This window comes from Strongylocentrotus purpuratus, unplaced genomic scaffold (genome assembly GCF_000002235.5).
Source record: "Strongylocentrotus purpuratus isolate Spur 01 unplaced genomic scaffold, Spur_5.0 spur5_scaffold_20, whole genome shotgun sequence".
Taxonomy (NCBI): Eukaryota; Metazoa; Echinodermata; class Echinoidea; order Camarodonta; family Strongylocentrotidae; genus Strongylocentrotus; species Strongylocentrotus purpuratus.
This window is the reverse complement of record NW_022145606.1, coordinates 25,580,150-25,591,965: the sequence shown is the minus strand read 5'-3', so window position 1 is coordinate 25,591,965 and position 11,816 is coordinate 25,580,150.

Here is an 11,816-nt window from a genome sequence, read left to right as displayed (position 1 = left end):
ATAGCGCGTAAGTATTCATCTAAATTAAATTATAGCTTCGTTATCTGTTTTAGTCTTCATTCTAAAGCGTTTGTCTATGTATTCACTGTTACGCTTATTTTAAAGCTCCTTTGGCTAGAATGCCTGGATGGTTTAAAACGCTAGCATCTATTCATGATAACTTCCTACCGTCGGTTTTGAGATGTAAAATTGTGTAATATTTTATAATGTCACGGATTGTTTTTTTATAATATGCGTTTAACGTACCTTTATAATAAACTGGTTATGTAAACCTACGGTAGTGTAGATATTCGTTCACATTGATAAAGTTTTGTTTCCTAAACCATTGTTGCCATAAATGCCGCATAAAAATGAAGCATGAATATTGTCATTCAGGCTTCCAACTGATGATCTTCTACTTTCCCAAAAAGAAGAAAAAGGTAAAAGGATGAGCATCATTAATATACGAAGTATTTCTAATATCATCTTTGTCCCCCACCCCCCCCCCCCCTCTTCCCTTGGTCTCTGCTCATAGCGAGTAAGTATTCATCTAAATTTGATTATAGCTTCTTTATCTTCTGGTCATCTTTCTGAAGTTTTTTGCTTGTATTCACTGTTATGCTTTTATTTCAAGTTACCACGATATAATTCCTGGGTGTTGTAGAAATGCTAGCACCTATCCGTTATAACTTCCTACAATCAGTTTTACAATTTTCATTTTTCTTCTTTAATATTTAATTCACGGACTGTATCACTATGTTTATCTCATGTATTGATCTACTTTAATGAACTGGTGATGTATTTGTTTCGGAAGCAGGGATTTTCTTTCTCAAAATTGTACAGTTTTGTTTCTTTAATCATTGTTTACATAAATGCCACTTAAAATTCAGGTATGACACGTGTCAAAATGATGATCTCCTACTTCCCAACAAGAAATTAAAATGATGAGAATCATTTATATTAAGTTTATTCTAATATCATCTATATTTGTATTCCTCTTTCCTTGGTCTTTGTTCATAGCGGGCATGTATTCATCTGAATTCGATGATAGCTTCATTTCATATTCTGGTCATCTTTTTGAAGCCTTGCCATTGTATTCACTGTTACGCTTATTTTAAAGCTCCTTTAGCTAGAATGCCTGGATGGTTTAAAACGCTAGCATCTATTCATGATAACTTTCTACCGTCGGTTTTGAAATGTATAATTTTGTAATAGTTTATAATGTCACGGATTGTGTTTTTATAATATGTGTTTAACGTACCTTAATAATTAACTGGTTATGTAAACCTACGGTAGTGTAGATATTCGTTCACGTTGATAAAGTTTTGTTTCCTAAACCATTGTTGCCATATATGCCGCTTAAAAATAAAGGCATGAAAATTGTCATTCAGGATTCCAAATGATGATCTTCTACTTTCCAAAAAAGACGAAAAATGAAAAGGATGAGCATCATTAATATCCGAAGATAATTCTAATATCATCTTTATTCCTCTCCCCTCCCCCCTCCCCCCCCCCCCCCCTCTTCTATTGGTCTTTGTTCATAGCGAGTAAGTATTCATCTAAATTTATTAATAGCTTCTTCTTTTTTTTCTGGTCATCTTTCCGAAGCTATTTCCTTGTTTTAACTGTTATGCTTTTTTTAGCTCTATTTTTTTTTCTTATTTAAGTTACGGGCTGTATGTTTATCTTATGTGTTATCTTACTTTAATGAACCTGTATTGTAATCCTTCGGTAAAAATGGATATTTAGGCACAATTGTAAAGATATTTTTCCTAAACACCTATAAACATCCATGCCAATTAAAAAAATAATAGCATAACAAATGTGAATTAGGCTTCAAACTGATGATCTCCTACTTGCCAACATAGAAAACAGTTAAAAGGATAAGAATCATTTGTAGGCCTATATTAATATTGTTCTAATATCATCTGTATTTGTTTTCCCCTGCCCTTGGTCTTTGTTCATAGCGCGTGAGTATTCATCTAAATTAAATTATAGCTTCGTTATCTGTTTTGGTCTTCATTCTAAAGCGTTTGTCTATGTATTCACTGTTACGCTTATTTTAATGCTCCTTTAGCTAGAATGCCTGGATGGTTTAAAACGCTAGCATCTATTCATGATAACTTCCTACCGTCGGTTTTGAAATGTATAATTTTGTAATATTTTATAATGTCACGGATTGTGTTTTTATAATATGTGTTTAACGTACCTTAATAATTAACTGGTTATGTAAACCTACGGTAGTGTAGATATTCGTTCACATTGATAAAGTTTTGTTTCCTAAACCATTGTTGCCATATATGCCGCTTAAAAATAAAGGCATGAAAATTGTCATTCAGGATTCCAAATAAGGATCTTTTACTTTCCAAAAAAGACGAAAAATGAAAAGGATGAGCATCATTAATATCCGAAGATAATTCTAATATCATCTTCATTCCTCTCCCCTGCCCCCCCCCCCCTCTTCTATTGGTCTTTGTTCATAGCGAGTAAGTATTCATCTAAATTTATTTATAGCTTTTTTCTTTTTTTTCTGGTCATCTTTCCGAAGCTATTTCCTTGTTTTCACTGTTAGGCTTTTTCTAGCTCTAATTTTGTTTTCTTATTTAAGTTACGGGCTGTATGTTTATCTTATGTATTATCTTACTTTAATGAACCGGTATTGTAGTCCTTCAGAAAAATGGATATTTAGGCACAATTGTAAAGATATTTTTCCTAAACACCTATAAACATCCATGCCAATTAAAAAAATAATAGCATAACAAATGTGAATTAGGCTTCAAACTGATGATCTCCTACTTGCCAACATAGAAAAAAGTTGGAAGGATAAGAATCATTTGTAGGCCTATATTAATATTGTTCTAATATCATCTGTATTTGTTTTCCCCTGCCCTTGGTCTTTGTTCATAGCGCGTAAGTATTCATCTAAATTAAATTATAGCTTCGTTATCTGTTTTGGTCTTTAGTCTAAAGCGTTTGTCTATGTATTCACTGTTATGCTTTTATTTAGATCACCATGATGTCATTCTTGGGTGTTGAAGAAATGCTCAGGCGCGGATCCAGAGGGGGCCGAACGGGCCTTGCCCCCCCCCCCCCCCACACACACACACACACACAAAAAGGAGAGAGAGAGGGGGAAAGGAAAAGAGGAGAGAAAGGGAAAGAAAGAAGAGGAAGAAGAAAAGAAAAGAGGGGAACAAAAAGGAGATCGGGGGGGGGGCGAAAGGGCCATGCCTCCCGGCTGTTAACTCCCCCCCCCCCCCAATCACAAAATAAGAGAGCAGGAAGGAAAGGGAAAGAAAAAGGGGAAAGAGGTGAGCTAAAAGGGAACACAAAAGAGGAAGAAGAAAAGAAAAGGGTGAAAAGAAGGGGAGAACAGTTGCGATTAATCCCGCCAACTACGCGCGGATGGGGTGGGGGGGGGGGTCAAAAGGCCGATACCTTCCCCCACGCAAGGCTAAAACAGAGAGAAAGAAGGGAAGGGAAAAGACATAAAGAGAAAGTAGAAAGGTAAGGGAGAACAGTTGCGATTTTTCCCGCCAACAAGGTGTAGATCGGGGGGGGGGGCCCACTGGCGTACTGATGGGGGGGGGGGGGGGGCTTGGGGTGACAGATGCCCCCCAAATATAATTGAAACGTGGTTTATTTCTAATTCGATACCGGTGATTTACAAATGTTGCTGAAATGACAGGATTTTCCGAGATTTTTTTATGCGTTTGTTAGGAAATGGCAAATTCCTAAATAAGGAAAGAAGAATAGTGACATGCCTTTGCAAAAAAATAATGAGGTGTCAAAATATGCTAATCTGACCGTAATTAAGTGCCTAAAACCCAAAGCTTTCAGGGCTCCGCCCCTCGACCTCACCAGGGGCTCTAAGGCGGGCTCCGCCCCCTTGACCTCACCAGGGGCCTTAAGGCGGGCTTCTGCATGCTTGTCTGACCGTTATAAAATGCCTAAAAGCTCTGAGCTTCTGAAGTCTCCGCCCCCTGGACCCAAAACCAATTTGTGACCGACCAGTGTCACAAATAAGGTATACAAATATGCTCATGTGACCGTAATTTATTGCCCGAAACCCCTGAGCTTCCGGAGGGTGCGCCCCCTAGACCCCACGCCAATTCATGACTTGCCAGTGACACAAATAAGGTATCATTATGGTCATCTGACCGTAATTAAATGCCTTAACCCCTGAGCTTCCGGGGCTCTGAACCCAACCAATGGCTCTATAAGGTAGGCCCCTGGATGCTCATCTGACCGTAATTTATTGCCCAAAACTCCTGAGCTTCCGGGGTCTCCGCCCCCTGGACCCCACACCAATTCGTGACCTGCCAGCGTCACAAATAAGTTATCAAACTATGCTCATCTGACCGTAATTAAATGCCTATACCCCCTGAGCTTCTGGGTGCTCCACCCCTTCCACTAGACCCCACCCCAATTAACGCTACGCTGATCGTTTCTACCCTCCCCCCCCCCCCCAACCCCCCCCCCCCCCAAAAAAAAAATGTTTTTGCTCATTTCTCCACTGCCGGTGTTACCATTACATACCCATATTTGGCTCGCATAATTTCAAATTTGCCCCCCCCCCCCCCCCTAAGAAATCCTGGATCCGCGATTTTCTGAAGTCACGGATTGTGTTTAACTCACTTTAATGAACTGGTTTTGCAATCCTACGGTACGGTATATTTTGGTCCACAATGCTAACATTTTGTTTCTTAAACCATTAATTACATAAATGCCACTTAACAGTAAAAGCATGAAAATTATCATTCAGGCTTCCAACTGATGACTTTTAATATCATCTTTATTTTTTCCTCTCCCCTTGTTCTTTGTTCAAAGCGGGTAAGTATTCATCTAAATTTGATTATAGCTTCTTTATATTCGGGTCATCTTTCTGAAGTTTTTTGCTTGTATTCACTGTTATGCTTTTATTTCAGGTTACCATGATATAATTCCTGGGTGTTGTAGAAATGCTATCACCTATCCGTTATAACATCAATCCTTCGGTTTTGAATTTTAAATTTTGATTTTTTTTTTTCCCTTCTTATTTAAGTCACGGTCTGTATGCTTATCTTATGTATTGATCTTACTTTAATATCTTGGTATTGTAGTCCTTCGGTAAGAAGGGATGTTCAGGCACAATGGTTAAGATATGTTTCCTAAACAATTGTAAACAGCCATGCTCAGTAAAAAAAAAAAATGAAGGTATCAAAATCGTGATTTAGGCCTCAAACTCATGATCTCCTACTTGACAACAGAAAAAAAGAAACGAAAATGATAAAAATCATTCATGTTGTCTTTGTTCATAATGCGTAAGTATTCATCTTAATTTAATTATAGCTTCATTACATATTTTGTTCTTCTTTCTGAAGCAACAAACGGAATTGACAAAAGACTTAACTCCGTTTCGTTGAAGATCAGCTTTAGAGGAAAAAATTCATGCATGGCTTATTGTCAACGAAACGGAGTTAAGTCTTTTATCAATTCTGCTTGTTGCTAAGGTAGGCAGCCAATGAAAACGAATTCGTTTAATCTAATTATGGAAATACAAGCACTACTTTAAACAAACAGAACTTTGTTATTCCTAGCTCATTTTTCCTGATTGACGTGTCATATGAAAGGGCAGAAACTGAACTTTCTAGAATTGTGATTTTCTCCTTGAAATTCAGATACCGTCCGCCAAATGACTTTTTGGTTTCTTCTCTTCAAATTGATTTTAATCACTCATGCACGAAATATGCATCATATGAGTTGCATCATATGAAAGAGGAGGGTCGCAGCTTTATAGACATGTGCCATTTATTAATTATAATTGTGACTAAGTTATGATTAAACATCGATAATTATCGGTTTCATTTTTTCTGGGACGCATTGTATTTATAGGTTATGTTTTTAAGTAAGGTAAGAAGATTTAATCCATGCAAAATATAAGTGTACGTAAATCTATAATGCAACAGGATTACTCAACCAATAAAATTAACATAATGAATACATAATCTTACGCAATTAACACACTTCCCACTCTTAAAATCAGGAATAACCGAGACATCACAAAGGACTGCAGATTCCACATCTCCAACACCGTCAGCCAATATTCCTCCTCAAGGTGCATCAGCAGCAGCCGCCGGTGAAGTTTCTACTTCTACTGCCAGGTTGGTGCATTTGAATGATCCTTGATTAAAATCGTATTGATGGGATAGGCCAAAACTAAGGGAACAATATCGATATTGAATAGATATTAACAATATGCCAGCCTAGATCAAAAGGGTATAAACGAGATTTGTTTGCATTCTGGTACAACGGTTTTGTATTGTCTCTCTCTCTCTCTCTAAGTGCCATATCGTTTGACTTTAATAATAATAATAATACATTATATTTCTATAGTGCGTATTACAATGTTTCTAAGCGCTTTACAAAGTTGTACTTAGATAATAATACATTCAATAACTATAATTAATATATACTTATCAACCTACAATTAATTCAAAATACATAAGCACAGATACATCTAGTCAATACATATAGATACAATAGAATACCATTAATTTTAGGGGAAAACATTACAAATTCAAATTAAGGCAATTACATTACATCTACCGTTAAAAACACATTAAAGCTACAGACTAACAGGGAGGATTAACAAGGAGAATTAAAAAGGAATGTCTAACGAAGGAGCATCCCGAATCTCAAGAGGAAGTCTGTTCCAGAGCCTCGGAGCAGCTACGCTGAAGGCACGGTTTCCATATCGTGTTCGAGTTCTTGGACCCGGGGCCAGTTGCAGATGAGCATAGGTGGATGAGCAAAGTCTTATAAAGGTTGTCGGGGTCTTTGGTGAGATTAGATCTTTGATGTTAATTGGAGCAAGTTCATGTTGGGCTTTGTAAGTTAGGATCAGGATTTTGAAGGTAATGCGTTGAGAGAGGGAAAGCCAGTGAAGAGATCGGAGGACAGGGGTAATGTTATCGTATTTTCTGGAACGGGTTATTAAACGAGCTGCAGCATTCTGAATTCGTTAAAGAGGTAGAACATGAGAGTCTGGTAAGCCGTAAAATAAACTGTTGCAGTAGTCAAGGTGTGATGACACGAATGCGTGGACTAATCGTTCAGTTGCGCTGGCCGTCAGGTACTTTCTTATTTTACCTATCTTGGAGATTCCAAAAGCTGCTGCTCGAGACTTCGAACGTATGTGGTCAGCCATGGTGAGATTCAAGAATAACACCGAGATCACGAGAGGCCTGAACACATCCGATAGACGTTCCATCGTCAATCTGCAGTACAGGGAGAATCCGAGCACCTCTGAACCTGGAGAATAAATGGATGACCTCAGTCATAGAGTCATTGAGTTGAAGATTGTTCCGTAGTGACCATTCCTTAACATCTGCTATACACTGCTGTAGCTTCTGAAGTCCGACGTCATGTTCCTCGGGTCTGATGACGGCATACAACTGAGTGTCATCTGCGTACATGGTATGTAGGATTCCTTGATGGGCATTGATGACTTGCGATAGAGGGCCAGTGTACAGTACAAAGGACCAATGACCAATCCCTGAGGAATATCCTGAGAGAGAGGAAAAGACTTGGAAACAGCATCGTTAACTACGATCTTCTGTCTCCGATTTTTTTTAGATAGGAGACCAGCCACTGTCGAGCTACATCCTTGATGCCGTAGTCACGTTCGAGGATTTCAATCAAATTAACATGGTCAATGGTATCGAAAGCAGCACTGTAGTCCAGTAGAACAAGTATTGCTTCATAACCCCTGTCGACAGCCAGTAACAGATCGTTCATCACTTTCAACAGTGCTGTTTCAGTTGAGTAGGACGAGCGATAGGCCGACTGCATCTTGGGAAACAAGCAATTCTTCTCTAGATATGCTTTCAACTGGAAGCTAGCAACTCTTTCAAGAACTTTCGCAAGGAACATCAGGTTAGAAACAGGTCTATAGTTCCTTAGGTCATTGTGATCCAAACTACGCTTCTTCAGCAAGGGCACAACACGGGCTACCTTGAAGCTGTCAGGAACACTCCAAGAAGACAACGAGCCGTTTATGATGGAAGTGATAACTGGCAACAGTTCATCCATACAACACTTGACCAGCCATGTTGGAAGAGGATCCAGCTTGTAATGTTTAGAAGCCATGGCATTGATCACTTTTCTAACTTGAATTTCAGACACTGGTTCGAAAAAAGAAAATTCACTAACACACGAAGGAAATTCCCCTATGTGATGAGAGGACAAGTTGAACCCTGACATGATTTGTTGGATTTTCTTCTGAAAGAACTCGCCAAAGTCATTTGCCAGGGTCTCATCTGAGTCACGATCCGGAAGCACAGGAACCAGATCTGGGCAAGACAACTTTTGGACGAACTTGAAAAGTTATTTCGTGTCACACCCTTCCACCTCCGCCACCATGAACTGGGATGTGGACTCTACAAGCTTGTCATTGTAGGACTTGCAGAGTTGTTGATATATCTGCTTGTGAATCTCTAGGCCTGATTTCTTCATCGTCCGCTCTGCACGGCGTTTGACTCGCTTAGCCTGTCTAATAGATTCGGTGTACCACGGAGCCCGTGGCCTTAGGGAAACGACAGATGATCGAGTTGGCGCGTGCTTATCCAAGAGTTCCTGGAGCACACTATTGAACTGTAGAACTGCTTCAGAGGAACATGATGGAAGCGAAAGTGAGGATGTGCTGTTCCACAAGCTTCAGCTCTTAGCCTTCTGTATTAGTACCACTCCCAGTTCTTTCACTCCTCTCTCTTCCAACAATTTCTGCAGACTGTCCATCCAAAGTATCCTCCTTCTTCCCCTACTCCTTCTTCCCACAATTTTCCCTGTCAAAGCAAGATTCTATAGGCCTTCTTTACGTGTAATGTTACCCATGAACTTCAACTGCCTAATCAACATCTCACGTATCATTTTCCTTTACACTTCGTGTAAGAACTTCCTCATTACTAACTTTGTCAGTCCAGGGGATTTTCATCTTTCTTCTTAGAAACCACATTTCGCAACTTTCCAGACGCTTTTTAGTATCAGAGGCTAAAGGTCCATGTTTCACTACCATACATAAGTACTGGGTATATGTAACAATTCAATACTCTCATTCTGGTCCTCATACTCATTGTTCGATTTGTCAGAATTTTGCCTAACTTTGAAAATGCATATTTAGCGAGAGCTATCCTTCTCTTCATCTCTGTCTCACATCTGGCATCCTCGGTAATCATGCTGCCGAGGTAGTTAAATGAGGAGACTTGTTTAATAATCTGTTCTTTCAGTTTCAAGTTACATTTTGGACTGCCCTTCTTGGATACCACCAGGCACTTTGTCTTGGTATAGTTGATCTCTAGTCCCATTCTCTCACTTTCTTTACAACTACATTCAGGAGTCTCTAGAGATCTTCCTCTGATTAAGAAAATAAAACAGTGTCATCAGCATGTCTAATATTTGTGATTGAATGGCCACCCACTTGTATCCCATTTTCATCTTCCAATTCTCTTAAAATTATTCCACTTTACATAACAGGTCTGGCGACATAACACAACCCTGTCTGACTCCCCGTCTGATGTTGATATATTCACTACACTCTCCTTCTACCCGGATGCATGCAAACTGATTCCAATATAGACTTTGTAGCAGTCTTAGATCTTTCCTATATATATATATCAAGCTTTTTCAGCTCTTCAAACAGTTCTGAATGTCTTACTTTATCAAAAGCCGTTGAATAATCAATAAAACACATATACACATCCTTTTGCATTTCGACTGCTCTCTTCGTTATATTTCTAACCACAAATATTGCATTTCTTGTGCCCGCATCCTTTACAAAACCAAATTGTTCCCTTCCGACCATGGGAGTTATTCTACTTCTTGCTCTCAAAAGCAAAATCCTCAAAATAATCTTATTGATATGGAAAATAAGGCTGATTGTCCTATATTGCTCACAATCCACGGCTCCCGGTTTCTTTGGGAGAGTAATGAAAATGGATCTGCCCATTTCATCTGGAAATGTTCCGTCATCATATATTTTGTTGATAATTTCTGTTAATTTATCAACACCATATTCCTCTAATGCTTCAAACATTTCAGTGACCACACCATGTGGTCCAGCTGCTTTGTTCTTCTTCATCTTTGACATTGCCCAACGGACTTCAGATTTAAGAATTTTCTCCCCTTCGACTTCATCTGCAAAACTCGGCATTGCTTCCCTACTATCCTCAAAAAGTTCGTCAATGTATTGCGTCCACCTACTCATTTTGTCCTTCATTTCAAACAGGATTGATCCATCTTTTCCTTTGATACAGCCAGGGTTTGAACAACCAGACTTTTTACCTGAAATTTCATTTATTCTTTGGTAAACGTTACTATTCTTATCGAATTGATTTTCAATTTCTGCACATTGTTCGTTTAGCCAGCTTTCTTTTGCCTCTTTACACTTTTGCCTTATTTGTTTGTCTAGGTCCCTATATTTCTTGCATTGTCTATTTCCAATTTTCTGTCTATCTTCCATCATTAAAAGAATCTCCTCTGTCATCCATTTGTTCCTTCTTTTTCTCTCTTTTGTCGGCACATACGCTTCCGCTGTTTCTACCAGAATATTTCTCATCGTCTCCCACGTGTTTTCTTCACCTTCATCTATGAGTAATTCAAACCTATTCTTTACTTGTACAGTAAATTCTTGACGTATGTCCGGTTTACTCAACTGTTTAAAATCCAATATTTTCACAACTTTTGGTCTCTTGAGTTTCTTTAATTTGCACTGAAGTGTACATATCACCGGCACATGATCACTCCTGCAGTCAGCCCCTGGATACGTTTTTGATTGTTTCACTGCTCTTTTAAATCTACTATTTATGGCAATATAGTCTATCTGGTTTCTGAAGATGTCGCCAGGACTCTTCCAAGTGTATACTCGTCTAGGGTGTTCCTTATACCAAGTATTAGTGATGACCATGTTCCCCCCTCACACCACTGAACCCATCTGTCCCCTCGTTCATTCCTTTCACCAATTCCATGCGGACCTACTGCTTTGCCCTCTGTACCATGACCGACTTTAGCGTTCAGGTCTCCCAGGACAATGACAATGTCATTCGATTTGCACTTAGATTTAGTTTTATCTAAGGAATCGTAAAAGGTGTCAATAACTTCGTCAGCACTATCTGCCGTTGGTGCATAAACCACTATGATTGAGATGTTAAAAGGGTGTCCCTGTAATTTCACTAGGAGCACCCTATCACTTACACACCAGTGTCCCAACACACTTTTTGAGATATCTGGATCCAGCAGTAACCCCACACCTCTTTCATGCTTTTCACCTCCTGCATAATTCGATCTGTACTCATCTATCACAAACTCGCCGTTATTCAGCCATCTTGTTTCATTTAGTCCCAATATGTTGACATTTAGCCTCATCATCTCTTGTTTAACATTTTCCAGCTTGCCGCTCTGATACAGTGTTCTCACATTCCATGTTCCAACTCTGATGGTATTCCTATTGCGAACAGTAGCTGGCTGACGGTCGGGGCCCACCTGTCGCCCATGGGACACCCTACCGGTCGAGGTGCTTGTCCCTTGAGGTAGACGAGCCCCCTTTACGCCTTTGTCCTTTGCTTTAGAGTTGTGGTTCATCATGATTGTTCTTGGAATAATAGTGAAGTGGTTTTCCGTTGCCTTCTTCACCGCAGTATGTAGCCGTATCTTGGATTATCCAGCACGCCAGTCATTATCAGAGGTTCGCCGTTGTCCTAAAAGGATCTTCCGCCGAAACACTCCTACTGCATCGCTGCTGCCCAATGCAGAGCAAGCTAGGCTTATTTAAAGGCGGCCTAAACTCGCCTTTCCACTTCAAC